Source organism: Heloderma suspectum, chromosome 5 (assembly GCF_057233095.1).
Source record: "Heloderma suspectum isolate Gila_16-S chromosome 5, 16-S_ref, whole genome shotgun sequence".
NCBI classification, from domain to species: domain Eukaryota; kingdom Metazoa; phylum Chordata; class Lepidosauria; order Squamata; family Helodermatidae; genus Heloderma; species Heloderma suspectum.
The window spans coordinates 3,057,008-3,073,571 of NC_139462.1; the positions used below are offsets into that span (position 1 = coordinate 3,057,008).

The 16,564-nt window shown below is 47.3% G+C and overlaps 1 protein-coding gene across 13 annotated transcripts in view; it reads left to right on the forward strand.

The window, feature by feature from the left end:
• The window catches only part of EXOC6B (exocyst complex component 6B), a 400,399-nt gene that overhangs the window by 210,792 nt on the left and 173,043 nt on the right, over positions 1-16,564 (forward strand). The window lies entirely within an intron of this gene.

The window sequence follows — 16,564 nt, forward strand, 5'->3', positions numbered from 1 at the left end:
CCATTCGCAAAGCAGCGCGGATGGGAGCAGGTAAGTGCTCCGTTTCACGCGCCTTTCATGGGGTGGGGGCAGCGGGGACTTCATCCTGCGTGCCTTTCGTGGGTTGGGGGGGCAGGGGCTTCATTCTGCAACGGATTTTGGGGGGCCGAATGCACTGGCATTTGGCCTCACCGAGATCCGTCGTGGAATTCTCTGACATCCCTAGCTCTAGCCCGTGTCTGATCGTCTTTGGAGCGAGACTTCCGCCACCGGTGCGCTAGCTGTCTCACCTCCTGTTTCAGAGCTCGCAACTGCTGATTGAACCATGGTGCAGTCCGAGCCCTGTTCAGGGGGAGAGGGCATTTCGGAGCCACCCGATCTAATGCCCTAGTGATCGCGGCATTCCAGCCACCCACCAGGGTCTCGACCAAGTGGCCGTTGACGTGCTCCAGAGAATCCCCAAGCGCGTTCAGGAATCCATTCGGATCCATAAGATGCCTGGGGCGGACCATTTTAATGGGTCCACCCCTGTGGAGGGGTTGTGGGACCAAGAAGTCCAACATCACCAGATAGTGATCTGACCATGACAAGGGGGTGGTGGATATACCCCTGACTTCCAGATCACTCCCCGCTTCTCCAGAAACAAACACAAGGTCTAGTGCATGACCGGCTACATGGGTGGGCCCAGTTAGAATATGGTGCAGCTTCCAGGAGGCCATGGTCTCCATGAAGTCCCGAGGTGCCCCCGTGAGGATGGCCTCTGAATGTACATTGAAGTCCCCCAACACCAATAAGTTAGGAGACTGTACCCGCACATCAGAGACCACCTCAAGCACCTCGGCCAGGGAGTCAGTCGTACTGCCCATCCCGCTGCACATGAGCAGAATCCCCAGACTGCCCTTTGGGCCAACCTCCAGTACATGCACTCAGCAACCTTGGTCTCCCGGAGAGGGGGTCTGGTGAAGACCAAGGACTCTCGGTAGATAACAGCCACTCCCCCTTCCCAGTCCCCAGCCCTCGCCTGCTGTGCGTACAAAAATCCGGCTGGACACATGGCCGTAAGAGTTAGAGCAGCGGCCTCAGCCAGCCAGGTCTCCATAATACATGCCAGGTCTGCACCCTCATCCAGGATCATGTCCTGGATGAGGGAGGTTTTCTGGGTAACAGACCTGGCATTGCAGAGCAGCAAACGAAGGCCAGAAGATGGAGTCACGCCTCCCTCAGCCATCCTTTGGCTCTGGACAGGCCCGGAGCAGGGGACAGATACTACACATCTCTCCCTTGCTCCCCTTACCTGGCATGGCCAGCCCCTAGCACTCCTCCAGCGCCTGCTACCCAGCCTCGGTATGTTCTGGCCCCCAACAGTCCCCCCACTGCCTCCATCAGATGGACACATGCCCCCTCACTCCCGCCTATCAGGCAGGCTACCCTCCCCTAAAACACAGCAGAATTCCCCAGAAATTAAACAACAACAACAACAACTAAAAAATCCCCTTAAAAATCAGCTTGATCCACTCCTGAAATAATTTCTTGCTGACACCCTGTCACATAGACCTGGCTTTGTGGTAGAGGGTGCCACATGCCTCAAAAAAAGCAGCCAATTCATGGTTGTACATGCATGACACACATAATCTGTTCACATTATAAGGCCTACCTGGAGGATCTCGCTATGAGTGGCTTTACTCATCTCCTTCTCTGTCCTTGGCCAGCCATTCCTTACTGCATTGCCGAGATTTCTGGTTGTCATCCCTAACACCCTTTTCTCTTGGATAAAGGTGCTTGGCTGGGGGGGGGGGTCACTCCGTGGCAGAGCCCCTGCTTGGCTTGCAGAAGGTCCCTGGTTTGATTGCCAGCACCATCTCCAGGTCGGGGGTCTGGGAACGAATCCTCCCTGAAACCCTGGAGCACCATTGCTGCTAGCCAGCGTTGACAAGACTGGGCTAGATGGACATTTCGGCCAAAAAAGCCCCTAAAGGAGCTCACAAAAATATACAAATACAATATTCAAACAATACACTAAAATGCTAGTTTAAAGCAGCACTGTCACAACGACTGTTTAAAACTAACAAACAAACCCCTAAACCTCGAACACACCCTTCCTTATGTCCAAAAGCAAAAATCCCCTTGGCAGAAATGCCAGAGGAGAGCTGGCATAATCCCCATAAGGTTTCCCAGGTAGGGGGTGGAACAGACTCAGTATAAAGCAGCTTTCTATGTTGACTGAGCAGAGCTCAGCTCACTGAGACAAGTCTAGAGATGAGGTTCCCCAAGTGTCTGGTGCTGCCCAAATGACAACAAGGGCAGCTCCAGCCCAAGCAGCAGAGGTGACTTCCGCTGTGCCATTGCTCTGTGCAGAAGGAATCACGTTGTTATGGGGGCCAAGTGTGCGGGCGAAGGGTGGAGATGGGTCGTGAACGAGTGTTGGTGTTGTGCTTTTGGCATTGTTCTTGTTGAAAAGGCCTGAAGTTGTCTTTGTTGCTGCTAGGCACCCTCTTGCATAGTCCTTTAGAGAAGAAGCCTGCCACACCCAGTTTCTGAGAATTTCTTGTGCAAGCAGCATGGGGAATTAGCATAGCAAGAATCAATGTTCAAATCCCAGTCATGTCAGGGAATTTCTGGCACAAGTCACCATCTCTCAGCCTCAGTGCCTTGTTTTCTAACTGGATTCATCCATGGAGGGAAATTGGTCCAGATATAGCCAGTCATGAGCAGTGTGTCTTTGTGTCCAGAAGAACTCCAGTGCAACTGGCAGGAGAGCTGTGCTCCTGCAGTTGTGCAGTCCCACTGGGCACATGTTACCCTGACGAACCTCGCTGTTGAGTTGCCTTTTGTTTGTGTTCTGCAGTGGGGACACATCGACGCTGCAGTGAGTGGGGTGCTGAGGTTGCTTGCCATCCGTCTGCTCTAGGTGGATGTTGCCAGATTCTTGCAATATTTCTGCACCTTAAAAGGGTGGCGGGGGGGAAGAGCTCAGCTGGGCCCCAAGACGTTTTTAAGCACTGGCATATTCGTAAAATGTGTGTTTAAATGGGTGCAGACGTGTGCATTGTGGCTGTTCCTGGCTCTGTCCCTGGAGGAACAAAAGTTGAGACCAAAGCTTCTCTCTTCTCAGAAATCTCTGGTGCCGCCTCGTTCATTCATCTCAGGCACCCCATCAGCCTGCCCTGGCATGTCTCTGCGTCTCCTGACTTGGCTGACCCAGCGGTGCCTGGTGGAGCTAGATAGCTATAAACACGGGGCTGAGATCATAGGGAAAGGCCGAAGGCAGATGCTTTGTGCGCTGCATTGATAAGGACACAGGAAAAACCATGAGAAAGAACGAGTGTCAGTGACCTGTGATAACCGCTTTGGACTGCATTCTAGTGGAATCTGGGTAGCAGCAGCCGGAACTGTAATTCCTCTTCCCTTCTCCCACCCACCCACCCCCCTTTGCAGTTACCCTGTTGCTTGCTTAACCCTGTGACCGGGTTTTTCACAGGAATATAATACTTCTTCCATGCTGGTAGAAAGGTTCACAAGGAGACTTTGGGTCTCAATACTGAACCTGGAGAAAGAAAAGAAAAAATGCCCTCATTGCTTCTCTAGCTGTTGCCCAAACAACAGGGACTCGGTGGCACAAATCAGAACAGCTTGAAGAATGGATTTGAGTTGATCTGAACAGATGCCTCACACAGTGTCCTTGTGAGAGTTCCTGTCGGCATGACCAGATATCTGGCAGCTCCCTCTGTCCACTTCAGAGCATGGGAACCCCCCACCGATGACTCGGAGCCTGTCTGGTCAGAAGGGGAGCACCCCAGGGTCCTGCATGATGTCTTGGCAGGAGCTGGGCCACCGCTTGCAGGTCGTGTGCGGCTGCAGCATGGCAAGGGTTCTGGAGTGCCCCTCTTGGATGGTGCAGTGCGGCCAGAATGCCTTGGGCTGGCCCTAGAAGCACCCCGGGAAAGGGCAGTCGCCTTTCCCCTCAGGGCTGCCTCCCCTGCTTTCCCAGGTGGAAGCAGGCTTGTGTGTGTGGACTGCGAGGATTGGGTGCACGGGTGCAGTCCATTCAACTTCCTGAAGGTCCAAACGTTTTGGTTTAAGGCTGATGCAGTATAACCAGATCAAGGCAGGCAACGTGGCTTGGGGTACTTGCACTCCCTTCCCAGGAGGGTGAAAGGGAGAGGCGGGTCAGTGCGAGGGGCCAGGAGATTCTTAATTCCTGCGTGTGCTGTGCAAGGCCAGTTCCAGGGAATGGCTAAATAGCCCCATGGAAAGAAGGGTCTTGGCTTTCAGAACTCCCTGTGTGACTGCAGTGGGGGCTGAGCGAGGAGGGACTAAAGATCACAGATGCTGCCTTGACTACTCTTTCTTTCCATCATTCATAATTGTGTCTTAAAATCATAGAATAGTAAGGTTGGAAGGGGCCTATAAGACCATCGAGTCCAACTCCCTGCTCAGTGCAGGAATCTAAGTCAGAGCATCCCTGACAGATGGCTCTCCAGCTTCATCTTGAATGTCTCCAGTGTGGGAGAGCCCACCACCTCCCTAGGGAATTGGTTCCATTGTCGCATTGCTCTAACAGTCAGGGATTTTTTCCTGATTTTCAGCCAGAATCTGGCTTCCTGTCACTTGAGCCCATGATACCGTGTCCTGCACTCTGGGATGATGGAGAAGAGATGCTGGCCTTCCTCTCTGTGACAGCCTTTCAGGTACTTGAAGAGCACTATCCTATCTCCCCTCAGTCTTCTCTTCTCAAGGCTAAACATGCCCAGTTCTTTCAGTCTCTCTTCATAGGGCTTTGTTTCCAGTCCCCTGATCATCTTCATTGCCCTCCTCTGAACTCTCTCCAGTTTGTCTGCATCCTTCTTAAAGTGTGGCACCCAGAACTGGATGCAGTACTCCAGATGAGGCCTAACCAGTGCTGAGTAGAGGAGAACTAGTACTTTACGTGATTTGGAAGCTGTACTTCTATTAATGCAGCCCAAAATAGCATTTGCCTTTTTTGCAGCCACATCACATTGTTGGCTCATATTCAGCTTGTGATCGACAACAATTCCAAGATTCTTCTCGCTTGTAGTGTTGTTGAGCCATGTATCCCCCATCTTGTAACTGTGCATTTGGTTTGTTTTTCCTAGGTGCAGAACTTGGCATTTATCCCTATTAAATGTCATTCTGTTGTTTTCTGCTCAGCTCTCCAGCCTATCAAGATCACTTTGAATTCTGTTTCTGTCTTCTAGGGTATTAGCTATCCTGCCCAATTTAGTGTCATCTGCAAATTTGATCAGCATTCCCTGCACCTCCTCCTCCAAGTCATTAATACAAATTTTGAAGAGCGCTGGGCCCAGGACTGAGCCTTGCGGTACTCCGCTCGTTACTTTTCCCCAGTTTGAGAAGATCCCATTGATAAGCACTCTTTGAGTCCGATTCTGTAGCCAACTGTGGATCCACCGGATCGTCTTTTCATCTAGCCCACTTTGAGCTAGTTTGCTCATCAGGATATCATGGGGCACTTTGTCGATAGCTTTGCTGAAGTCGAGGTATATGATGTCCACAGCATTCCCACTTTTCACAAGGGACGTTACGTGATCAAAAAATGAGATCAGATTCTTCTGGCAGGATTTGTTCTTGGCAAATCCATGTCGGCTTTGAGTAATCACTGCATTGTTGTCAAGGTGCTTACAGATGGATTGCTTTATAATCTACTCCAGAATTTTCCCAAGGATTGATGTCAGACTCACTGGTGTGTAGTTCCCAGGTTCCTCCTTTTTGCCCTCTTTGAAGATAGGGACAACATTAGCCCTCTTCCGGGCATTTGGCACCTCACCCGTCATCCATGATTTCTCAAAGATAATAGACAGTGGTTCCGAGAGTCTTTGCTTACTAGCTTCTGAGTGAAGCAAAGGAGTTAATTCCGTGTAGGCCCTTTGGGTGGGCTACTCTTCCAGAACCAGCTTTCCCAGGTTTCAGCGATTCAAGCAGTTGGTGCTGGTTCCACCTTTCAATTTCTTGCCTTCCCACAATGCACATTGCCATCTATCTAACTACCGGGAAGTGATTGGCATCCAGTTTTAAATCACTTTTTTGAGAGATTGAGCTGGCCTAGTGCTCTTCTGGGGCTGTTTTTACAAGTGTTGATGTTGGGAAGGTTTGAGCAGCGTGTGGGGGTGGCTTCTGACACACAGCCCAACCCTAACAGGGCCTTTACCTTTGGGAGGAGATTTTGGGTGGATGGAGCGGCGGGATCTGTGGTGCACATTTGGTTGACAATGTACACACTGCATTCCAAAGTGCAGTCTTGCAGCCACTTTACTGCCCGGATGGACAGTGGTGATGTCCTAATTATGTAGAGATGTGAGGCGCTTGCCCTTACCTTGAGACCCCACCTGACTCAGAGCTTGCTGGGGTGATGCTTTTTACTGCCAACATGAAGCAGGTGAAAACATCTGAGACTTCCCACTGAACTAAAGCCCTCTCCTGATCTGGGAAGTGCCAGATATTAGCAACATTGCACAGCATGCCTAGACAAGTTCTTTTGGACTGGATCTGGCCTTCCAGGAGTCTGAGAGCTGCATCCCGTTGGCCTCACTAATGTCACTTTGCTTCAGAGCAGCATGGAAGCAGCCAGTATGCCAAGTTTCTCGGGCCTGTGGCCGGGGTGCTGTAGGGTATCTGCTCTGGATGCTAGCTTTGCTAAGGATGTCAGATAGAAACAGTCAGTGACCTGGTTTGCATGTAACAATAGCCGATGGGTTAAACACCCATGGGCTCTTGTGTATGAGCAGGAGAGAATGGGCATGCTGCGTGCAGGACTCCTGCCACTTCCACAAAAAATCCCAACTTCAAATATAACCTGATGGGATCTGAGCTAGTGCTGACCAACCAGGAAAGAGATCTTGGGGTTGTGGTGAAGATGTCGGCCCAGTGCGCGGCCGCTATGAAAAAGGCGAACTCCATGTTATGCATAACTAGAAAAGGGATTGAGAATATAACTTCCAACATCATGCTGCCCCTATAGAAATCTGTGGTGCGACCACACTTGGAATACTGTGTACAGTTCTGGTCACCACACCTCATATTGTAGACCAGGAAAAAATGCAGAAAAGGGCAACTTAAAATGATTAAGGGGCTGGAGTATCTCCCCTATGAGGGAGGTTACTACAGCTGGGATTGTTTAGCTTGGAGAAAAGGTGAATAAGGGGAGACATGATAGAGCTGTACAGAAGTATGCATGGTGTGGAGAATGTGGATAGGGAGACCTTTTTCCCACTCTCAGAATACTAGAACCCAGTGGGGTCATCCCATGAAGCTGATTGGTGGGAGATTCAGGACAGATAAAGGGAAGGGCTTCTTCACACAGCACAGAGTTAAACTATGGAATTTGCCACCACACGAAGTAGTGATGACCACCAGTTCGGAAGGCTTTAAAAGGGGGCCAGAAAAATTCCTGGAGGAGAAGGCTATCAATGGCTACTGGCCCTGATGGCTGTGTGCTACCTCCAGCACCAGAGCTGGTGGGCCTGTGTATACCAGTTGTTGGGGAACATGGGCAGGAGCGTGCTGTTGTGCTTGTCCTGCTTGTGGGTTGCCTGTGGGCAGCTTGTTGGCCACTGTGTGAACAGCATGCTCGACTAGATGGATCTTTGGTCTGATCCAGCTTCTGGGCTCTTCTTAAGCTCTTAAACACGGAGGAGGGGAGAGGAAAGCAAAGGGAATGAGGGGCACCACCAAAATGTGAACAACTGGCAGACTGATAGACAAAGAAAAAAAGAGGCAAACCCTCAAACTGAAGCTCAGAAAATAAAAGTTTATTGCAGTCTGTGATGTGCCCAGTGCATTTCAACTGAGTGTTTTCAGGAGCAAGGAAATCTTACAGTACCCCATTCCGCTGTCCAATAGCAGTAAGTGACATAGCACATTTATTTTATTTATTTATTTAAAACATTTCTATCCCGCCCTATATCATTAAGATCTCAGAGCGGCGTACAGATAAAATCAATTTAAACAGTATAAAACAGTAAATAATTAAAAAACCTAAAAACATATTGAACTATTACACAAACTAAAACCAGCTAACATCTAAAACAATAAAACAGTTAAAACAATGTGCCAGGGAATGCATTTAGCCCTCAAAGGCTTTGGTAAAAAGCCATGTTTTTACTTGGTGCCGAAACGGGAACAATGTCTGCACCAATCAGGCCTCCAAGGGGAGAGCATTCCACAACCGGGGTGCCACAGCAGAGAAGGCCCTCTCCCACACCTCACCATAGTGTATGTCTTGTACTGGTGGGACGCAGAAGAGGGGCCCCTCCAACAGATCTCAGTTCTCGGGCAGGCGTATAGAAGGAGAGGCGCTCCCTCAAATATCGAGGGAGCGTTATTACTCCACAACTTGTGAGATGTGTGTATATATGTGTGTAGGTATGTGGGTGCTGAATTCTCTACCAGATAAACATGTGCAACATGGTGCTGGAGGCCCCGAATAAGGGAAGATAGTGTGTTTACAAAGAGGTGCATCCAAAAGGAGACAATTCTTTTTGAAATGTGCAAGCAACCCTTATTATGCTTACATGTCAGTTCTATCCTATCAGGTTGAAGATTATGTGTGTGTGTGTTTCCTAGCTCAGCAATGAGCAGACCGAAGACTTGCGGGCTTGACTTTATTTTTGACAAGAACCCCGAGGTCTGCCAATTGGAGCATGGTGCAAAAGGTCCTTGCCTAGAATTAAAAGAATTCTGAGCCCCAGGTTTTGTTTTGAACTGAGAGGACCTTGTGCCCCTTCCCAGACAAACCCTCTACTGGTTACACCAAGCTCTCTTCATTTTGGCAGAATAGCTTAGGGGGGCGGTGGCAGTGGAGAGGGGTGGGGGAGAATCTGCTGCTGTTTAAATAATTAGGAGTCAGAAGTCCTTGCCGGTCTAGGTTCACCTGGCACCTACGTTGGACTCCTTTCGGCACCAGGTGAAGACCTTTTTATTTTCCCAGCATTTTAGCATTCTAGCCTTGTAGAGCTGCTGTTTTAAATCTGTATTTTAAATCTCTGCACTGCTGCAGGGTTTTATTCTGCTTGTACTTCTATACTGTAGTTTTAAGCTTTCATATTTTATATTGTTTTATGCTGTACTTTGTGGTTCAAATTTTTATGAACCGCCCAGAGAGCTTCAACTATTGGGCGGTATAGAAATGAAATCAATCAATCAATCATCCGGAGATCTACTAGTAAATCCTGATCTCCCTTGGGCGCGCTCCTGTCCTAGCTTACCCACAGGTTTATCTGGCCTGACTCTTTAATATCCTGTGTCAACATTCAGGGAAATCAGTCATCAATTAAACTGCATTTACCACAGCTAGAAGTGCTTTGGAAGTGGCCAGCTGCATGAGGGCTGCTCATCAAGGAGCCCTTTTAAGACATTTCATGAATTAGGACTGATTGGTAGCTGTTAACGGGGGCCATTAAGAACAATGTTCAGCCGCTTCAAAGGCTCCGGCTCCTTTGCCCTGTAATGCTCAGCTGCTGTCAGGCCCTCCAAGGAGAAGTTCTTTTAGGTCAGGCCTGGGGCATGCTTCTTACCAGGACAGACACGCTTTTCCAAGGGGCCCCTCTGCTAGTAAAACGAGTGAGGGGGCTGTTTATTGTGGAGCAGCCCAGCCTGCCAGCAACCTTCAGCAGAGAAGGGAAGATTGCAGGCTTCCACTTCAGAAGCCAAGGGTGGGTGGGGAGGTATTTATAGCAGGCCAAAGGGTAGAATTATGTTATGGAAGGCATGGAGATGCCATCCAGAACACCATGCTATGTGGAGCTCCCTCTATCCAAAGGAGAAAGTGTTGTAGTAATGGGTGACTTAGTTACCCTTGTATAGACTGGATAAATGCATGTTCCGGTCATAACAAAGAGGTAACATTTCTTGATAACCTAAACAACTGTGACCTAGATTAGTTGGCCATAGAACCGGCCAAAGAGGAAGCACCCCTAAACGTAATCCTAAATGGGACCTAGTGTGAGATGTGAATGTTGTTGAACCGATTGGAAACTGATCCCAGCACTATCAAATTTAATTTATATGTAAGTGGAAAATTGCCAAGCTTTGACTTCAAAACATGAGGGGCTGGTAAAAAGGAAGCTGAAAGGGAAACTCAGGAGAGTCAGTTCTTTCCAGAAAGTTTGGGAGTAACTGAAAACCACAACAATAGAAGCTCAGCTAGAATGCATTTGGCAGGTCAGGAAAGGTAAGTCCAAAAGGTCATCAGTGTGATGAATGAACAGGGTCAAGGAAGCCATTAGAGAAAAGAAGGCTTCCTTTGAAAATGGAAGTTTTGCTCAAACGAGGAGAATAAAGAGAAACACAAACATGCCCCAAAGAACGACAAATAATTTTAAAAAATCAGAAGCCAGAAACTGGCAAGTTGGACCACTGGATAACAAGGGAGTGAAAGGACTTCTAAAGGAGGATTAAGAAATTTCAGATAAGCTGAATTAATACTTTTCATCTGTCTTCAGTGTAGAACATGTAGGGAAGATAACCATGCCTGAACTGATATTTTCAGGAAGGAACTAAGGTAAATAGTGATGACAAGAGATGATGTTCTAGACCTTATTTACAGTTTGAAAACAAACAAATCAACATGTCCATCCAAGAGTTCTTACAAGAATTCAAATGTGAAATGGATGATCTTTCAACAACACTATGTAAGGTGTCCTTGAGATCAGCCTCTGTTCAGAGGACTGTACAGTGGTTACTGTGATGCCAATTTTTTAAAAAGGGATCCAGGAAATTATAGGCTGGTTAGCTTAATGTCTCCTCTGGGTAGATTAGTGGAAAGTGTTATTAAAGATAAAACTATCAAGTGTACAGATTTTGTATTATAGAAGGACAAGACTTGCTGAAGAAGAATGGCATGGCTTCTTCAAGTGTAAGTCTTGTCTCACTAACCTTTTAAGAGTTGTATTCAAGTATAAACAAGCATGTGGATAGGGATGATCCAGTAGATGTCATTTACTTGGAATTTCAAAAGGCTTTTCACAATGTCTATCACCAAACACCTTTGAACAAATTCAGTCAGGGATAAGAGGAGAGGAGATTGTTACCTTGTCGTGGTGCTGGAGCTTGAGCACCTCAATGACATCATGAGCTAAACTGTGAAGGGACACCCAAGATGGGAAGGTCATGGCAGAGAGGTTAGACTAAATTTGATCCCTGGGGAAGGAAACGGCAACCCACCCCAGTATTCTTGCCATGAAAACTAAATGGATCAGTACAACCAGAGATATGTCGGTATACCATTGGAAGATGGGACTCCCAGGTCGGAAGATGGTCAAAATGCTACTGAGGAGGAACAGAGGATAAGTTCAACTAGCCCCAGATGTGATGACACAGCTAGCTCAAAGCCGAAAGGATGGCTAGCAGCTGATGGTGCTGGTGGTGAACGACGAATCCGATGTTCTAAAGATCAACACATCATAGGAACCTGGAATGTAAGATCTATGAGCCAGGGCAAATTGGATGTGTTTACTGGGGAGATGTCAAGATTAAATATAGACATTTTGGGTGTCAGTGAACTGAAATGGATTGGAATGGGCCACTTCACATCAAATGACCACCAGATCTACTACTGTGGACAAGAGGACCACAGAAGAAATGGAGTAGGCTTCATAATTAATAATAAAGTGGCTAAAGCAGTGCTTGGATACAATCCAAAAAATGACAGAATGATCTCAATTCGAATTCAGGGTAAGCCATTTAACATCACAGTGATCCAAATATATGCCCCAACCACAGATGCTGAAGAAGCAGAAGTAGATCAGTTCTGTGAGGATCTGCAGCACCTACTGGATAGTACGCCAGACAAAGATGTTATTTTCATTACAAGAGACTGGAATGCTAAGGTGGGTAGTCAAACGACACCTGGAATTACAGGCAAGCATGGTCTGGGAGAACAAAATGAAGCAGGACACAGGCTGATAGAATTTTGCCAAGGCAACTCACTGTGCATAACAAACACTTTCTTCCAACAACCTAAGAGACGACTTTATACATGGACTTCACCAGACGGTCGACACCGAAATCAGATTGACTACATGCTTTGTAGCCAAAGGTGGCGGACATCTATGCAGTCGGTAAAAACAAGACCTGGAGCTGACTGTAGTTCAGATCACGAACTTCTTATTGCACAATTTAGAATCAGACTAAAGAGAATAGGGAAGACCCACAGATCAGTTAGATATGAGCTCACTAATATTCCTCATGAATATGCAGTGGAGGTGAAGAATAGATTTAAGGGACTAGATTTAGTAGATAGGGTCCCGGAAGAACTATGGACAGAAGTTCGCAACATTGTTCAGGAGGCGGCAACAAACAACGTCCCAAAGAAAAAGAAAACCAAGAAGGCAAGATGGCTGTCTGCTGAGACACTGGAAGCAGCCCAAGAAAGAAGGAAAGCAAAAGGTAACAGTGATAGGGGGAGATATGCCCAATTAAATGCAAAATTCCAGAGGTTAGCCAGAAGAGATCAGGAGTTATTTTTAAACAAGCAATGCGCGGAAGCGGAAGAAGATAATAGAATAGGAAGGACAAGAGACCTCTTCCAGAAAATTAGAAACATTGGAGGTAAATTCCAGGCAAAAATGGGTATGATCGAAAACAAAGATGGCAAGGACCTAACAGAAGCAGAAGAGATCAAGTAAAGGTGGCAAGAATATACAGAAGATCTGTATGGGAAGGATAATAATATCGGGGATAGATTTGACGGTGTGGTCAGTGAGCTAGAGCCAGACATCCTGAAGCGTGAGGTTGAAGGGGCCTTAAGAAGCATTGCTAATAACAAGGAGTCGACGGTATCCCAGCCGAACTGTTCAATATCTTGCAAGATGATGCTGTCAAGGTGATGCATGCCATATGCCAGCAAATTTGGAAAACAGAAGAATGGCAAACAGATTGGAAAAAATATCCCCATACCAAAAAAGGGAAGCACCAAAGAATGTTCAAACTATCGAACAGTGGCACTTATTTCACATGCCAGTAAGGTAATGCTCAAGATCTTGCAAGGTAGACTCCAGCAATTCATGGAACGAGAATTGCCAGATGTACAAGCTGGGTTTTGAAAAGGCAGAGGAACTAGAGACCAAATTGCCAATATCCTCTGGATAATGGAGAAAGCCAGGGAGTTTCAGAAAAACATCTATTTCTGTTTTATTGACTATTCTAAAGCCTTTGACTGTGTGGATCATCACAGATTGTGGCAAGTTCTTGGTGGTATGGGGATACCAAGTCATCTTGTCTGCCTCCTGAGGAATCTGTATAACGACCAAGTAGCAATGGTAAGAACTGACCAAAGAACAACGGACTGGTTTAAGATTGGGAAGGGAGTACGGCAGGGTTGTATACTCTCACCCTACCTATTCAACCTGTATGCAGAACACATCATGCGACATGCTGGGCTTGATGAAGCCAAGGCTGGAGTTAAAATCGCTGGAAGAAACATTAACAGTCTCTGATATGCAGATGATACCACTTTGATGGCTGAAAGCGAAGAGGAGCTGAGGAACCTCATGACGAAGGTGAAAGAAGAAAGTGCAAAAGCTGGGTTGCAGTTCAACCTCAAAAAAACCAAGATTATGGCAACCAGCTTGATTGATAACTGGCAAATAGAGGGAGAAAACGTGAAGGCAGTGACAGACTTTGTCTTTCTAGGCACAAAGATTACTGCAGACTCTGACTTCAGCCAGGAAATCAGAAGACGTTTACTTCTTGGTTGGAGAGCAATGACAAATCTTGATAAAATAGTGAAGAGCAGAGACATCGCACTGACAACAAAGGTCCGCATAGTTCAAGCAATGGTATTCTCCGTAGTAACCTATGGCTGCGAGAGCTGGACCATAAGGAAGGCTGAGTGAAGGAAGATAGATGCTTTTGAACTGTGGTGCTGGAGGAAAATTCTGACAGTGCCTTGGACTGCAAGAAGATCAAACCAGTCCATACTCCAGGAAATCAAGCCAGACTGCTCACTTGAGGGAATGATATTAAAGGCAAAACTGAAGTACTTTGGCCACATCATGAGAAGACAGGATAACCTGGAGAAGATGCTGATGCTAGGGAAAGTGGAAGGCAAAAGGAAGAGGGGCCGACCAAGGGCAAGATGGATGGATGATATTCTGGAGGTGACGGGCTGAACCTTGGGGGAGCAGGGGGTGGCAACGGCCGACAGGAAGCTCTGGCGTGGGCTGGTCCATGAAGTCACGAAGAGTCGGAAGTGACTGACCGAATAAACAACAACAACAACAAGAGGAGAGGTCCTCTTATGGTTTGGAAACTGGTTAAATATCAGAAAGTAGGAATAAATGGTAAATTCTCTCAATAGAGGGCTGTGAACAACAGGGTTCCTAAGGACCTATATTGGCACCAGTGCTTTTGAACTTGTTCATAAATTATGTGGAATTAGGAGTGAGCGGTGAAGTGGCCAAGTTTGTTGATAACACCCAATGATTTTTGGTGTTTAGAACAAAAAGGAATAGAGAAGAGTTCCACAAGGAACTTTCCAGACTAGGGGGATTGAGTATTAAAATGGGTAATGTTGTTCAATGTAAGCAAGTGTAAAGTGATACATGTTGGGGCAAAAAATCCCAACTTCATATATATGCTGATGGGCTCTGAGCTGACCAAGAAAGGGATCTTGTAGTTGTGGTGGATAGCTCAATGAAAATGTTGGCCCAGTGTGTGGCTGCTCTGAAAATGGCGAATTCCATGTTGGGGACCATTAGGAAAGGCATCAGAAGTAAAACTACAATATCATAATATCTTTATACAAATCTGTGGTGCCACCACACTTGGAATACTTTGTACAGTTCTGATCACTACAACCCAGAAAGGATGTTGTAGAACTGGAGGAGATGCAGACAAGGGCAAGCAAAATGATCGAAGGGTTAGAGCAGCTCCGCATACGAGGAAATAATGCTTGGAGCTTTTTAGCTTAGAAAAAGGCAAGTAAGGGGAGACATGATCAGGATGTATAAAATTCTGCAAACTGTGGAGAAAGTAAATAAGAATATGTTTTTCTCCCTGTCTAATAATACTAGAAACCAGGGTCATCCCATGAAGCTGAATGGTGGAAGATTTCAGAACAGATAAAAAGGAAATGTGTCTTCACAAGGCGCATACTCACACTATGGAATCTACTTCCTCAAGGTGTAGTGATGGCCACCAATGTAGACAGATTTAAAAGGGGGCTAGACAAATTCATGGAGGATACTGCTATCAGTGGCTACTAGTTGTGATGGCTACATATTACCTCCAGTACCAGAGGCAGTATACCTATGTACACCAGCTGGGAAACATGGCCAAGAGGATGTGCTCATGACTTGCTGGTGGGCTTCCCATTGGGCATCTGGCTGGCCACTGCAGGAACAGGATGCTTGACTTGCAAGGCCTTTGGTCTGTCACAGCACAGTTGCTCTTAGGTTCATACCCTTATGCTGTGAAGTCATCACCTTGCCCATCTCTGCCCTTTGCAGCCGATGCTGTGGAAAGGCTGTGAGGAAGCACGCAATATGGGATATGGGAAAGTGTTGCTGCACATGACAGGGGCCGAGGGGGAGACAGTTTTGCAGGGTGCCTGTTCTTGATGGAGTACCTGTGTTTCCCATTTGTGTCCTGCTTTATTTCCATGATAGAACTTGAGGCTGCACACATGGGAATTCCAGGCAGTCTCCCATCCAAGCGCAGGACAGACTGTGACCTGCTTAGTGTCAGTGGGGCTGCTGAACCACGTGCCTTCAGACTGTGCCCTCAGTGTGAGATGCTCCAGTACAACTGCTTCTTGGAAGAGTGAGCTAGGCAGTGACAATGCGTTGAATGTGATTATGTATTATGTAGTGCAACAGAAAGGGATGCTTCTGCGTGAGTCTCTTTTTCTTACTTTGCTCCTGGCTGCTGATGCTCGCCAGGTCCAGAGCCTGCCTGCTTCACATGCTCCCAAAGTCATGCTTGCCTTTCAACTGGCACTGGCACTGGCACTGGCACTGGCACTGGCTCTGCTATGCAATAGGGATGGCGGCATTACTGGCAGTTCCCAGATGGGGCCAGTAGGGGCGCCTCCCACCTGCCCATGTCTTAACTGGGGCAGGGTGGGGCTGTGCAGTCTGATGTGCAGGGAAGCATTTGCCCTGCTACGCAAATGCGCCAGGTGGCACAGTGTAATATCCCGCTGACCCTCATTAGTGAACTGAATGAAAACAGCTCCCCTCGTCACATGTGAAGAACGTATTGAACCTGCCCTTAGAATTTATCTCTGTATAAAACTGTCTTCGCTTCCCTTGGCCAGGCAGTTAAAAGCGGAACTGTAGCTGCAGCCAGACAGGGGGAAATTAAAGGCTTTAAGTAACTGTGTGTATTTAAATAGGCATTTGGTTCCTTGGGGATGAATTGGTTTGGAAAATATTGAACTGCTGTTCCCAGTGGATGAGAGGTAAAGATAAGTCCCTGTCCCCACACAAGTATCATACATAACTCTGCCTTCTCCAACCTGGCACCCTCCAGATGTCTTGGACTACAATTCCCAGCATCCTAGCCAGCAGGGGATGCTGGGAATTTTTGTCCAAGACATCTGGAAGGTGCC